This window comes from Rhipicephalus microplus, chromosome X (genome assembly GCF_043290135.1).
Source record: "Rhipicephalus microplus isolate Deutch F79 chromosome X, USDA_Rmic, whole genome shotgun sequence".
NCBI lineage: Eukaryota > Metazoa > Arthropoda > Arachnida > Ixodida > Ixodidae > Rhipicephalus > Rhipicephalus microplus.
In genome coordinates this window covers 501772168-501787830 of record NC_134710.1, presented here as the reverse complement: position 1 = coordinate 501787830, position 15663 = coordinate 501772168, and the positions used below count along the sequence as shown (strand labels likewise).

At 44.9% G+C, this 15663-nt stretch overlaps 1 protein-coding gene and 1 pseudogene across 5 annotated transcripts in view; one reads left to right on the top strand and one right to left on the bottom strand.

Moving 5' to 3' along the window:
• LOC119160747 (protein GPR107) overlaps positions 1 to 15663 on the bottom strand; it is a 428055-nt gene that overhangs the window by 112916 nt on the left and 299476 nt on the right. The window lies entirely within an intron of this gene.
• LOC142776749 (uncharacterized) lies at positions 8479 to 13668 on the top strand (annotated as a pseudogene).

The window sequence follows — 15663 nt, the reverse complement described above, 5'->3', positions numbered from 1 at the left end:
ACACGGTGAAAATATTCTTGGCCAGATTGGTGCACACAAGATCTTCGTGGGCAACCACAGAGTGCAGTCCGCTGTTGGCGACTACAGCCGCTCGTAACTCTTCATCGTTGTATTGGGCCAGATCTACGCCCGCACTCGGACGAAAGACAATCTTGAAGTCATCGACTGGCAACCGTGGCAGTCGTTTTAAGCAAGGACGCACCAAAGCTGTGTCGTTGAGATTTGAGGAAACGCTGGGTGCTGATTACGTTTTGCGTGCTGGCGTTTCGTCAGCTGATGCCACTTTACTTGACTGCGTTCCTTCAGTTTTTTTTTGACTGCTGTTGAGGTGAGCGTTGTCGGGCATTCAGGACTACACTCCATTCTTCTGGATTGAATTCTGTGGCAGGTAAATCCGTGCCATTCACCTTGTATGCCATTGCGTTGCCGAATGAACTTGTGCACGTGCGTCGAAGCGCGAGCCCGGCGACGGTGGCGTTGGGCTAACGAGGCGGCGTTCTCCCACTCAGCAAGAGTTGAAGTTTGCAAAGCTCCTCAAGAACGAAGAGGTTTGAGGCACTCACCAGCAGCGTCGGCAACTTGCTGAAGTTCAAGACAGACCACTGTTGGCACAAAAAGGCGGCCTTGGTTCAAGAAAACTTCGTAGAATACGGAGCCCATGCGAAGCACACCAGCCTTGCCTGGCCCCCTAACGAAGTCCCCCTTGACCTGGAATTGGGGGACTGTCCAAGGCGCCAGCTCCCACGTGGGCCTTTTGTGGTAAACTGCAGCACCGTGCCACTTCTGTGCCAAATCTGTAGGCTTTCTGCACCCAGCGCAGAAAGCAAGGGACATCTGCTACACACTGCAGTTTTTCATGCTATGTTTCCACACAGGGTACTTGAAGTTCGCTTAGCTTTAATAATGTGGTGTGGCAAGGTGCTTACCAACATCTATGCACTGTGTTAGTGCATGGGGCAACAACAGAATTTAATAACTCATGTGTCAAGTGGAATCAGCGTGGCCCAGCTGTGGCGATAGAGCTCGAGAACGCTGGTGTGTGCGTAAAAATGTGCAAAATGAACAGGCATAAGGAAGGAACGAAGGGAAACTTGCTCCCATGGTTAATCGAGCAATGGCATTGTGCATGCAAGAATCAAGAGCAATAAAAAAAAAGTAATTTACACGCAAAGTCACCTGAATTAATTTTGCGCACTGACCGCTTCGCTTAACACTATATACGAGTACGAGTGCTGATGGTTGAATGCTGTACAAGTTGAATAGCTGCCTGGACAAAAATATGAAATGTTTACAAATGTGAAAGTGTAATATTAGAGCCAGTTAATCAAGTGTGAAAGTGTAATATTGTAATAATAAAGTGAAAGTGTAATATTAAAGCCAGCTGTGGTCACTCATGCCTCATACGTCGGGTTTGTTTTTACTTACAGGGATCGCTGAATGTCAGCATAAAACGTTTCTGCGAGGTTCGTGCGTAGCTTCAAGCCTTCGCCATACGCAACGAAAAACAAGTTTCAAATAACTCATTCCTAACTTAAGATATTTTGAAGGTTGATAGTGCTTAGCCTTGGCATGACTCAGAGGTTTTACAAAAAATACGTATGCGAGTGGAGTGGTTAGATGAAATGCATTTGTTCTCGCAGCAAAGGAGTGCACATCAACAGGGCACCTGGCTGAAATTTACTGCATTTTCCTGATGAGCTCAACATAGCATACACAACCTTTTTTTTTTTTTTTCTGCTTAGGCTCCAGGGTACTGCGACAGAGCTCAAAATCTTCCCACTTACTGATGCAGCGTGTCAGGCAGTTTGGAACACAATCAGAACACCGGACAGCCACCGCACCTACATCGTACCGCACCATATGTTCTCCAGGTTATCTTTGAGATCTGCAGCTTATTCTCTTCTGCAGCGCATTTACATTCGTCATTGGACATGAAACTAAATTAGGTACCTTCACTCACAACAGCTGTGCGCTGTATGCGTTGTTCAAACGGGCGCAAAAGAGCGAATGATTGCCATAAAAAAACAGCTGAAAGAAAATGTATAAGATCCCCGCTCCAGAGTTACCAAACGTGTTATCTGTGTCGTGAGTTGTTACAGTATAGTGTTGGAGTGCCTAAATATTAAATATTGTCCACATTACCGCAACATTGGCTAACATTAGGCGAAATATCGGGTGTGTAGCAGACACCCTCTGCTACGACGCGGCTTTCACCACGCAGGAAGCCCACGGGTCCAGCACGGCAACGCCCCGACACGTGAGTTTATTGCAAAAGGCGCTCAATCCTCCCATTTATTCACGCGGCACTTTGGACACTCCCCTATTCTAAGCCACTCTACTTTGGCTACAGACCTCCAGGATGGGGGTATCGGATTTTATTGCACGTGCCCTCTGAGCAGCGGAGACGGGCTAAATCATTTGATCTCTGCTTCAACCAAGTTCGTTGCCCCCACTCCCGTACTTTTACCCGCGAATAAAACATTCGATGAGTGGTGGTATGTTATCAATTCAGAATTTACACAGGACATGATGGCAATGGCAAAAATCTGTTGGGAGTGTCCATATAATTTCTATTGCATTAATGAGGTTATTGCACAATTTAGCTGAGTGTTCAAAAAATGCAGCATTGAACGAATGCTGCTTCACAAGTGGTATGTAACGGGGCTACATCTACTCCGCATGTTCTCACTGCTCTAAACCTGCTCGAAAAGGCCCTTCTGGCTGCTCCAAACCTGCTCTAAAACGTCTTTTTTGCTGCTCCAAGCCTCCTCCAAAACATCTTTCTGGCTGCTCCAAGCCTGCTACAAAAAAAAAAAAAGAAGGAAGGATTGTTTCTTGGAATTTGTGGTGTGACGGCGGTTCGTAACACTGCCACATGTAGAATAGTTTATCGAGACGGCATTCTGCCTACGATGCACGCGTTTACTTGAAATGTTTGAAAAAATATCGGAGGCCGTTTAGGGGCCCTTTAATAGCGGTTGTCCTGCCTATGTGCTACATGGTCCGGCTCGTGTCTATTTCTTCTTGATTTCATCTATGATATCATTAACCCTGGTTTGTTCCCCGGTCCACTCAGCCCTCTTCTTGTCTTTTAGGGTTACACCTATCATTTTTCTTTCCATCCCACGCTGCGTCGTCCTCAATTTAAGCTGAACCCTCTTTGTAAGCCTCCAGGTTTCTGCTCTGTAGATAAGTACTGACAACATGCAGCTGTTATATACCTTCCTTTTGAGGGTTAAAGGCTGGTTACCATTCATGACTTCAGAATGCTTGCGGAACGTGCTCCAACCAATCCTTATTCTTCGTTATTTCACTCCCATGGCTCGGCTCCGCAGTTTCTTCCTGTCCTAAGTAAACATATATATTCCTTTACAACTTCCAGCGCCTCTCCCCCTGCCACAAAGTGCTGTTTTTTGTCGAGACTGTTGCGCATTAATTTTGAGCATAATAATTTTAAAACCTACTTTTCTGCTTTCCGTGTCCAGTTCTGTAATCATGAGCTGTAATTCGTCCCCTGAGTTACTCATCAAGGCAATGTCATCAGCGAATCGCAGGTTACTAAGATACTCTCCATTAATGGCGAATCCCACTGGTAGACCCAAAGCGACCGCTGAAATCCTGGGGCGAGCACTCTGATTGCGCCAAACCAGATCTGCGAGTGGAACACGAGAATGCCTTTCGTAAAGCCGCTCCGGATGTTATTTACACATACATTGCTAAACCGATACTGGGAACGATTTTCTTTTCCACTCACGACATTTCAATGGAAACTGTGTTGCCAGACTCGCCATTGCAAAGCACCCATTTCGACCACGCAGTCGTGGAAAGCAGGGGTGTATGGCTTTTAAGAATGTAAACAAGTGCACAGGGTTATTAGACTACCCCAAAAAATGCCAAAGACAACCTAGCTGCCCCGATTGTACCGGAAATGACGGCAACACATTCTCGGAGTTCTGGTGAAATCAGTCTCTGCAAGATGGAGCCCATGAAACGCTCTGTCGTAGAGTGGGCTGCTTCGAATCTACCAGTGGAAAACACGAACTAGCTCCAAATCTACCAGTGGAACTCGAATTCTCAGCCACGGAGCAATAAAAGTTGCTCCCGCTCGACGAGCGACATTTGCTATAACTCTTATTCCTAACTCTTGCCAATCTAGGGTCCTGAAAACCTCCTGTAAACATGCGATGAATAGCATTGGAGAGATCGTGTCTCCCTGCCTTACACCTTTTTTATTGGGATTCTGTCGCTTTTTTTTAAGGAGAACTATGGTGGCTGTGGATGCCATATTCCCCCACTGCATGATCTTCGGCCTGTTTCTTGCCAACTTTGGCTTTAAAGTCACCTATAAGAATATAGTATACTGTAACTTTACTTTATTATTGGCTGACTCTAGGTCTTCATAGAAGTGTTTGACCAAATGATCATCATGGCTCGATGTAGGTGCGTAGGCCTGTACCGCCTTCATCTTGTACCTTTTGCTAAACTTAATTGCCACCTTCTCACTGATACTATAGTATTCACCAACATTGCCAGTGATATTCTTGTGTATAAGAAACCCAACCTCTAGATATTTTCCGTCAATTAATCCACAGTAGCATAGGGCCTGTCTATTCTTTAACACTGTATAACCACGACCGATCGATTTCTCTCTTTTGGTGCGGCGTGCCAAGTCGTCTTCCGAACAAAGGAGCGCACGTGAAAGCAAAAGTTGACTGACCGACCTCGACGGGAAGTGAGGGTGCTGCACATTAGCGAGGTAATTGCCCTTGCACCTGCTTGCACTGCGTCGCACGAAGGTGTAAACCCACTCACACTCCCTACTTTGTGACAGTCTTATTCCTCATCGTGCGTTAAGAATGCAATGCCATTTTGTTTTTTTGAGACTGATGTTAGGTTTAAAAGTCTATGCTCTTTATCGAGAAGCTGCTGAGTAGATTCCTGGCCAACAGGGGGGGGACTTCCTAGCAGCTCGCTAGAAAACATATTCAGACTTTTTCAGAAACCACTTTTCCGCAAAGCCCTCCCTTTGTGAAATCTTGCAAAGTTTGAGTAATAAATTATGTGTACGTGAAACTACAAAGACTCAATACTGGAAAAAGTCCGATTCACATTATATCTAGATATATGTTCTGAAAACAAATACGTCACAACACGCAAATAAATGTGCTCAGTATACCTTTATAGAAATAATCATTACAGACAATAGTCAGATTTGCCCCGCCACATTGGTGTAGTGGCTAAGGTACTCTGCTACTGACCCGTGAGTCGGGGGATCAAATCCTGACTGCGGCGGCTACATTTTCCATGGAGACGAAAATGCTGTAGGCTTGTGTGCTCAGATTTGGGTGTACGTTAAAGAACCCCAGGAGGTCAAAATTTCGGAAGCCCTCCACTAGGGCATCTGTCATAATCATATGGTGGTTTTGGGACGTTAAACCTCACATTTCAATCAATTAACTGTCAGATTTATATTACAAATATATGAATAAATGTCATGGAAATGAATACGTCACGACGCGCAGATAAATGCTCTCGGTATATGATTATAAATAAAACACACATTTATTTTGTCTATTTAGTTGATACCAAATTTGGAGTCGGTACATTTTAATTATTCACAACAAGATCATTAATGTAATATTGAGTTGCCGTACATAGTGGCACAGCCAGGGGGTGGCACACTAGGCTCGTGCACTCCCTTCCCCTTGAATTTTTTGGTCATGGCATACAGAGCGAGTAGGGTTGAGAGCTGGGCTAGTTGGTAAGACATCATTTAACCATATGGTGTAGTAGCGCAATTTTCACGGGGACGAAGAGGACAAGAACACACGACACTCGCTACACTCGCAACTAATTTTATTTCAGAAGCAGCACATCATATATAACCCATAACCCTAGCGACACAGAAAAGAACTACGAACATTGAATCATTGCCAACAGAAGCTTTTGCGCAGACTCAAGCGATAGTACACGGCAGTTACGCTTACACTTTAAGATGACATAACTAAAAACAGCCCTGGGTAACATCAAAAAAAAAAAAAAATTGCGGGAATTCACACGTGTTTGAAACAAAATTTTGAGGCTCGAAAGTTGCCCCGGTTTTAAGCACAATTGATTTAGCAAAAATGGACAAGGCAATAGATTTAAACCTTAAAGGGCTTGCACTCAAAGTGTTTCGGTTTGTAGATGACTTTTTGGTTTTTATTGAATCGGATGTTCGGGATAAAAAGGTCGCAGAAGTTTTGAAAGTCTTCAAGAAAAATAGTAGAGGGCTTGAATTTACTCATGAATTACCAGTCAATCACAAACTGCAGTTTTTGGATATTGAGTTAGATGCCACAGCAGAACATGTATGCTGGTCATACAATCCGCGAACGGAAAAACCCTTACTTAGCTACCGATCGGCACATTCTAAAGTTGTAAAGAGTGGCATAGCCTTTTCATGTTTGAGAGCAGCCTTAACAAAGTCATGTCCAGAAAAGATTAGTGAAAGCTTCAACCAACAAATTATCAGGCTAAAAAATGCTGGGTACGAAAAAAACGTGTTGTGTAGATCGGCTAACAAGCTGATTAGTCACGTACGCAACAACTTTCATAAAAAAATGACAAGTAATGAAAACAGGAAGAACGTAGTGTCAGTTCCATATGCGCACAAGATTGCCCATAACTTAAAAAACGTAGGTAATCGCTATGGCCTAGAACTAGTTTTTTCGGCACCCAACAAGCTTAGTAAAATATGTTCCAAACTAGACCGTAAAGTTTCCATAGCAGTAAACACTAATGCTGGTAGTTGTACGGTAAATCACACAACAAAGTTTGTTAAGTGTAGCCTATCAGTCGTGTATTGCTTGCCGCTAACGTGTGGAAAGGTATACATCGGCCAGACGGGTCGATGTTTGAACACCCGACTTTTAGAACACAAGCGATCATTAAGAACTGACATTCATTCTCACATAAAGAGACACTGTTCCCAGTGTGGCTGCTCACCACTGTTCAGTGACACGACCGTAGTCTTCCGTCATGGAAACCAACTAACCAGAGAAATTGTCGAAGCCTTCCACATTAAAAAAAGAAAAGAAGGATGCATTAGTCAGTCATCGGTTTCGTTAAGTGACCGAGAAGCCAGCTACCTCGAAGGACTTAATTGAGATCAGTGTTTGCATGTGTCATACTCTCCTTTTTGTCGTTTCAAAATTTTGTTTCAAACACGTGTGAATTCCCGCAAATTTTTTTGTTTTTTTTATTTGATGTTACCCAGGGCTGTTTTTAGTTATGTCATCTTAAAGTGTAAGCATAACTGCCGTGTACTATCGCTTGAGTCTGCGCAAAAGCTTCTGTTGGCAATGATTCAATGTTCGTAGTTCTTTTCTGTGTCGCTAGGGTTATGGGTTATATATGATGTGCTGCTTCTGAAATAAAATTAGTTGCGAGTGTAGCGAGTGTCGTGTGTTCTTGTCCTCTTCGTCCCCGTGAAAATTGCGCTACTACACCATATGGTTAAATGATGGCATACAGAGCGAATAAGCACCACTCCAAAAGGTGCCCCTTCGCCCCCCCCCCCCGAAAAAGTTCTACCTACAGCACTGGTCGTAGTAGTGAGATCAAGACGAGGATCTTGTGCTTTCTCATTGCTTCAATCAGAAAGCCAAACTCACCAGATGCATCTAGTAGAGCGCGTGCATGGAGAACCATCTACATCTAAAGAATTATTTGTGGGGCTAGCTAATGTGCATAATTGGCTTTCACATATTACCGCAAAAATATTAGACATTGCTTCACTTCATGCACAACAGTGGTCTCACGGCACACATCTAATACAAATTAGGAGCTTTTATTTTTTCTTATAAAAACTGAGACAAATATAGTTTTTGCTACTGATAAAATTGTTGGGCCTGTTTTAGCATCCAACAATCTTTTCGCCAATGTGCCCATGGCACCAAAACACATCAAAATCTATATTGTGGTTAAAACCTGCATATATAGCCCAGTATCATCGGTATTCAGCAGTAAACTTGGATTTTACTGGGCTTCATTGATTGATTGATATGTGGGGTATAACGTCCAAAAACCACCATATGATTCTGAGAGACGGCGTAGTGGAGGGCTTCGGAAATTTCGACCACTTGGGGTTTTTAAACCTGGACCTAAATCTGAGCACATGAGCCTACTGCATTTTCGCCTCCATCGAAAATGCTGCCGCCGCAGCCAGGATTCAATCCCGCTACCTGTAGGTCAGCAGCCAAGTACCTTAGCCAGCAGACCATCACGGTGGGGCATTTTACTGGGCTTGAATAACCTCGTAAAAAGTTTCAATTGCAGTGAGTGAACCATATAGACACAATAAATATCCGCCTTTTCAATAACATCCCGGGTTGCCAGAATCACAATATAATCCTGAGGCACGCCGAAGTGGAGGGCTTAAAAATTTTCAACCATCTGGTGTTCTTTAACGTGCACTGACATCACACAGTGCATAAGCTTTAACCACCGCAGCAAGGATTGTCCCTTTCCTGTGTTCGTCGTATTCCTTGCGCTAATATGTGCCACTCAGCCACAGCCACTATTCTGCTGATGTGATGTAACCTGTTCATGAGAGCCTCTCTAAGTGAAGCATGACAAAGCACACTGATCCGAAACACATGAAACTACCGCTGCAGATAGCTCATTGTGGCTGAAAAGAGCCTTGGGATAAACACCTCCGTCACCGATAGGTAGCGCCAAAGTTGATGCGGTGTGTTGAAATACAACTAGCACTCTTACAAGAGGAAGGAGCCTTCGGCGGGCTGCACCAAAGGGGGGAGATCGAGCGACCGTGGTATAGGCCTCACGTGTCCTCCTAACTTCGCTGAGCCCTATCATATCCCATTGAAACACCCTCTAATACTGCAATGGGCAGTCAACAGGACAACACTGTGCGCCACCTAGAGCAATGCCTAGCAACGTTGTACGCTAGTGTTACGCTTGTATCAATAAACCAGTCTTCTTATGGCCACTACCGTGTGCAGACGCTCTCTGTAAGACGCTCGATACATAGTGTCAGATGCGGGACGCCAACAAGACTGAACTACGCCCGCCTGAGCCACTGCAACTGGGTGAAAACGCAGCGACGTCCTAGAAAATATTCAAGCAACGCATCCAGCTGTACCTCATAGCAATAGAGCACATCAAACCACGCAGTATGGAGCAGAGAGCTGCTATTTTTTTGCACGTCGTGGTCAAAAAGCAATTCAATTGTTCAATACCCTGAATCTGATGCTGGCGAAAACTAAAGACTACGACGCTTTATTTAAAGCGTTCAAAGCATACTGCTTGCCCAAGTGCAATGAGACTTACGAATGCTATGTGTTTTGCTTAGTCCTCAAGCCCATTAAGAACCACTCGAACAGTTCTTTCGGGACTTGCAGCTAAAATAAAAAATTCGCAACTTCAGTGATTTACAGGACTCCATGCTGAGGGACTAAATCGTCTATGAAATATCTAGTGCTTCTCTGCGTGAAATACTTCTTCGCAAGAAAGACCTGACCTTAGTCACAGCAGTCGAATACTGCTAAGCTGAGGAACTTGCTGAATCGCAAAATAAGGCGTGGGCGGAAGAAACCAAGATCGAATTAGTCTCAAGAATGCCAGTTAAAAAGGGGTAAAAAAAAATGCCGGTACTGCAACTTGTCGCACGCGCCAAGAAAGTGTCCGGCATACGGAAAGATATGCAACAATTGCATGAAACCCAATCATTTCGCCGCCTGCTGTATGGACAAGCGAGCAGCTGTTGATGACGTGGTCAATGGAACCGAGAGCTACGGGCACTTCGACGTTCTCGAGATCAGGACAGAAAGCAAGCGTGGCCGTGAAAGTCGCGATTGGACTGTAACAACGAGCATTGAAGGAAAAGAGGTGCAACTGAAGGTCGATACCAAAGCACAGGCTAACTTACTGCCACATTCACTGTTCAACAGGCTAGACACCAAGCAGCAATCGTACCCCACCAGGAGCGTCTTGCGTCATTATGGGGGTGGCGAAATACCACACAGTGGGAAGGTTCACCTCACCTTGGGCCTCAAGGCTAGCGAAAAACTTGGTGTCGTCAACAGGGTCAATGCGGTGGACAACAGCGATGAATACGCAAGCCTGAAGCAGACATACCCTAGGTTATTCACTGGAATTGGAAGGATGCAACGCGAGTACAAAATCGTGCTTCGAAAGATGTGGTCCCTGTGGTACAGCCAGCCCGGCGTGTGTCTTACGCACTCAGAAAGCCACTCTTTCAGCTCGACCGAATGTGTGCGGTGAACATCATCGAGAAAGTAGAAGAACCATCAGATTGGGTAAGCCCATTCGTTATCTCAAGGAAGAAAAATGGAGACACACGAGTATGCATGGACCCGTCAGCAATTAATAGGGAAGTGAAAAGAGAACACTTTCAGTTGCCATGCCGTGAAGAAATCAAGGGTGAGCTAGCGCAAGTGAAGTATTTCAGCAGACTTGATGCAAAGAGCGGTTTCCACCGAATTCCTCTAGATAAAAAGACTTCCGAAATCTGCACATTCAGTTCCCTGTTTGGACGTTATCGGAATCTCAGGTTGCTGTTTGGTATAGGATCTGCAACTGAAGTTTTCCAGCATACCATGAGCCAGATATACGATGACCTTCCTGGAACGCGCGTCTATATCGACGATGTGATTGTGTGGGTCTCTAGCAAAAAGGAACATGATGAACGACTGCACAAAGCGCTTGCGAGGGCACAGGCTGAGGGCCTTACTTCGAATGTAGAAAAATGTATTTTTGGACAAACTTAAATCACTTTCTTGGGTGATAAAATTAGCTCCAAAGGTATTGAGACTAATCCCGACCTGATAAAGTGTATACTAAATCACCCTGTGCAAAGACTAAAAAGGACTTACAGCGTTTCCTTGGGGCTGTGAACTATTTCAGCAAATACTTGCTGCTGTTGTTAGCCCACACTGAGGCCTTGCGCAGCTTGATAAGAAACGATACAGTTTTCGAGCGAATGCAAACTCACGAGCGTGAATAGGAGCAGCTTAAATTGATGCTGACAAAGAAGCCAGTCTTGGCCATTTTTAACTTCGAGCTTTCCACGAAACTGTCAACGGACGCGTCCGTGTTTGCACTCGGAGCGGTCTTTTTTCAACAACATGGATGTGATTGGCGTCTTGTAGGCTACGCGTCCTGAACACTTACCGAAACTGAGAGAAGGAACGCTCAAACAGAAAAGGAGGCATTGGGCATAACGTTCAGTTGTGAAAAGTTCAATAACTATGTGATTGGAGGATACATTGCTAATAAACCTGATCACAGCCCATTATTGGCTATTTCAAAGAAAGAAATAGGTGACATGCCACCATGTCTGCAGCGCCTGTTTTTTCGGCTGCTGAAATATGAATATTATTTGCAGTATGTTCCAGGCCACAAATTCGTTGTTGCTGATACCTAGTCAAGAATCCCATCTCAGGAACTCCCAGAAAAAGGCACAACAGATGTTGACGTTCATGCTGTAGGTGCCCTTACCGCAAGTGTTGGCCTAGCCACCCTTTCTCGTCTGCAGGCAGCAACGACCAGTGATGAAATGCTTTAAGATGTGATCTCGAGTTTGCAGTCCTCCATTCCTGTAGAGGGTCAGCTAAAGCCCTTTACAGCAGAGCTTGCTGTTGTCAAAGACATACTTCTAAAGGGAACTAAAGTTGCAATACCTGCAAGCATGCGCACAGAAGTGCTGCAACGAGTGCACCAAGGTGACCTCAGTTTAGAAAAATGCAAATCGAGGGCCCGTAAATTGATGTACTGGCCAGGAATGGCAGAAGATATTGCCCATCTTACAGACAGGTGTGACGTCTGCAGAAAGTTTGCTTATCGGCAACCTGACGAGCCCCCTTTTCCGCACACCGTCCCTCATTTGCCGTGGGCTAGAGTTGATGCAGATATTTTTCAACATGCTCGAAAGAATTATTTGGTTGTCTATGACACCTACTCCAGTTTTCCTGCTGTCGAACACCTGAAGGAGACCTCGATTGATATGTGGGGTTTAACGTCCCAAAACCACTATATGATTATGAGAGACGCCGTAGTGGAGGGCTCCGGAAATTTAGACCACCTGGGGTTCTTTAACGTGCACCCAAATCTGAGCACACGGGCCTACAACATTTCCGCCTCCATCGGAAATGCAGCCGCCGCAGCCGGGATTCGAACCCGCGCCCTGCGGGTCAGCAGCCGAGTACCTTAGCCACTAGACCACCGCGGCGGGGCAATGAAGGAGACCTCAGCAACAGCCGTCATTCAGAAACTACGCAAGATCTTTGCAAGACCTGGGTTACTACTGGAATTTCGCAGCCATGGTGGCCCTCAGTTTGCATCAAAAGAGTTCAAAAATTTTGCAGCTCACTATGACTTGAAGCATACTATTTGAAGTCCGCATTTTCCCAGATCTAATGGACTCGCCGAGAAGGGCGTGCAAGTGGTGAAGCGGATTTTAGACAAAACGAAGAAGGGTAAAGAAGATTTTTATTTGGACCTTCTGAGCTACAGTGTGCCCTCTTGAGGATGGCCTGTCCCCAGCAGAACTGCTGATGGGACAAAGCCTCAGAGCGCTGCTTCCAGATTTCTCAACATCACCCCCAATGCCTGTGCAAAAACATGTTCAAGCAAAGACCACAAGAAGATCGCTGGCTTCACTGCAGAAGGGAGACGTCGTCCGTGTTCTCAACAATGGTAGTTGGCAAATAAAGGCGCAAGTCCAATATCTCGTAGCGCCAAGCTCATACACCATTCTGACAGAAGATGGCCGGATGTTCCGTCGAAATAGACAACATCTCGGCAAAAAGCCAGAAGCATTCTGTCGACTCCCGCGTTACAACACTGACAACAGCATCGACACTTCTGAGTCAGCTACAGGCGACGTCATACCGCACGAGCCAGAACCCCAGCAAGCTACACAAGACAGACCACCAGCAGACTCGGCAAGCTTGCCTAGCACCGAGGATTTATGCCGGCGATCCACCAGACCCCAAAGACCACCATTTCGCCTGGCCTACACTCACGGATTACAGCAGAGTGAAACAGCCTAGGAAAGTCGACTGTTGCCAACTGGCATTCACAATGCATTTTGTGCGTTTCGCATTCAAAAAAAGAAGTATCCAAAGTGGAACTTACGTGCAGCGTTTTTTGTGTTCTCAGTGCATTTTGTGTGTTTCGCCTTCAAAGAGAGGAGGATGCAATGGGCAGTCAACAGGACAACACTGTGCCCCACCTGGAGCAACGCCTGGCAACATTGTATGCTAACGTTCCGTTTGTATCAATAAACCAGTCTTCTTATGGCCACCACCGTGTGCAGACGCTTTCTGTAAGACGCTTGATGCAATTCCTCGAATAGGATAGCTAGACTAGCCACACTAGATATCGTTCAAGGGTTGAAGGTAGCCAAGTTCAATACCATTAAGATTTTATCGCGATTTCAATGTACCACAACTACTCATATGAATTGTTTTTGTACACAGATCGTTTCTAAGTTAAGTAACCGGAGTCTTTGATTCCTCTAAAGCATTGGCCGGCAACTTTTGGAGGTGGAGGACTGAGTTGTTAAAGGGACCAACAACTGAACTTTTTCGACTCAGTTGTTGTAGGCGTGACAGAAAGCTTACCATTCGTAGTGTTTGTAGCTGCCGTAGTTAATTCAAAAAGCCCGTAGTCAGCTTATAAGCAGCATTTTTTGCACTGAAAGGCTCTGAACACAGATTTGCCCTTTCATCCAGCAATGCTGAGAAATGATAGCAATGCCGGCACCCTTTCTGGAGACTTGTGAATGTTGTCCTCGTTTTGCTTTTGCAGGAATTCCTGTAACTATGCTTAACCATGTTTATTTTGAGCTTTACAACTGTTTTAGAAAATAACAAGTTCTTACAATGAGACGATGTGGCTATATACAGCTAATGACGTAATGCATAAAATATGTGAAACACAGGACAAGGGAAGGGACAAGCGCCCCCCTTTGTCCTTTCCCTTGTCCTGTGTTTCACATATTTTACGAGCTACATTATTAGCTATGTCTTACTGACACGCCCAACTTCATACAGTCGAATCTCATTAATTCGAACACGCTTAATTCAAACTTCCGGTCAATTTGAACTCACGATGAGGTCCCGTCAAAGCTATGCGTACTTCAATGGGCGAAAACGGCCAATAATTTGAACGCGCAAGCACTTGGGACGGTTAATTCAAACATACCGTGCTCCGAAAATGCTCTCAGCACCCCGCCCAATCCCGCGGCGGCACCTGCGACACCTCAACGCTGCGCGCGAAGAAAATGAAAAGTAGAAATGCATTGCAAGCTGCGTGCGAAATTGGTTGACTCGCTGCAAGGCAAATGTGTGCAGACGCACGTCCCCGATTACTTTAACTATTAACGAATGTCCTGTGATTTGTGAATAAATGTAAGTTTTCTGAAACTTGCCCCTCGTGTGTTAGCTCAATGCACATGCGCCACTGCATGGGGAGCCCTCTGTTTACTTAGCTTTAATTAATGCGAAATTCTTTTAAATTTTCAGGCCCCTTCGAGTTCGAATTATCGAGATTCGACTGTATTATTGTCGGCTTAATACAGCTTCTCTGTATTTGTACTAGGTTGCGTGGGTCTGCACTCAAGATTGTTGCGCCTGTGTCACGGATGACTTGTCTCTTCATCGTTACTCTCTTGACACATGAGGCAAGCAAAGTCATCAAAAACACCTCTGCGCATATCTGCAGCCCTGCCGACAAGCAATACGCATCATTTCCCAGACACACTGTTGGTAGAATAACCACGTCGCTCCAAAAAATTAGCGACCCAGAAACTGCATGCATGGTTTCATGAGCATGCAGAAAAGTTTCTCAAGATGAGCTGACGAGCATGGGATGTTTGTCATGCAAAGGCAGCGCTACTTTAATGTGTACTACTAATGCAGGCCTATATGTACAGTTTTATGGAGTAATATCTCTTATCATAAAGAAGTAAAGAATATTTCAATACTAACAGGAAAATTGTTGACCCCGTACACTAGTTTACGGTCACATGACAGGGCAGGTAGGTTAATTAAAGTGTCTGCCACCTGGCAATGACACAGGCTATTTTTGCAATTTTTCAATGAAGAAATAAAAATGCAACTCCACTTTTCACGAGAAAAACGTGGCTGTTTTGAGACACTATGAGGGACAATCTTTCCATCCATGCAGTCATCTCGGTTCATGTTCTGGGCAGTTGTCGGTCCCTTTAAAGCCTACAAGGCAGGGGCCACATAAATGAACAGGAGATTTGCAAGCAGAGGGAAAAATTGTAAAAGCTGGAAATACGTAACAACGTAAAAAGCTACAATGGAAATATAGAAATGATGGTTATCTTCAGCACGCATGTCCCAAAGTTGCATTTTACAAACATAATTTAATAGAATTGCCATTTAAGGTCAAAATGGCAATGTTGGCTTTCATATTAGAGGTGACGAGGAGAAGAGGAAGAGTTCAGATGCCGGGCCGAGGGCCACATTATACCATTATACCACCCTGCAGGTTGCCAACCACTGCTCTGGAGTGCTTGCTAGTCAAGAAACTGTCACTTATTTTAGGTTACAGTCAGAAGTGCATCCCACTTTTTTTTTATCATGTCAGAATAAAATGTCAATTAGT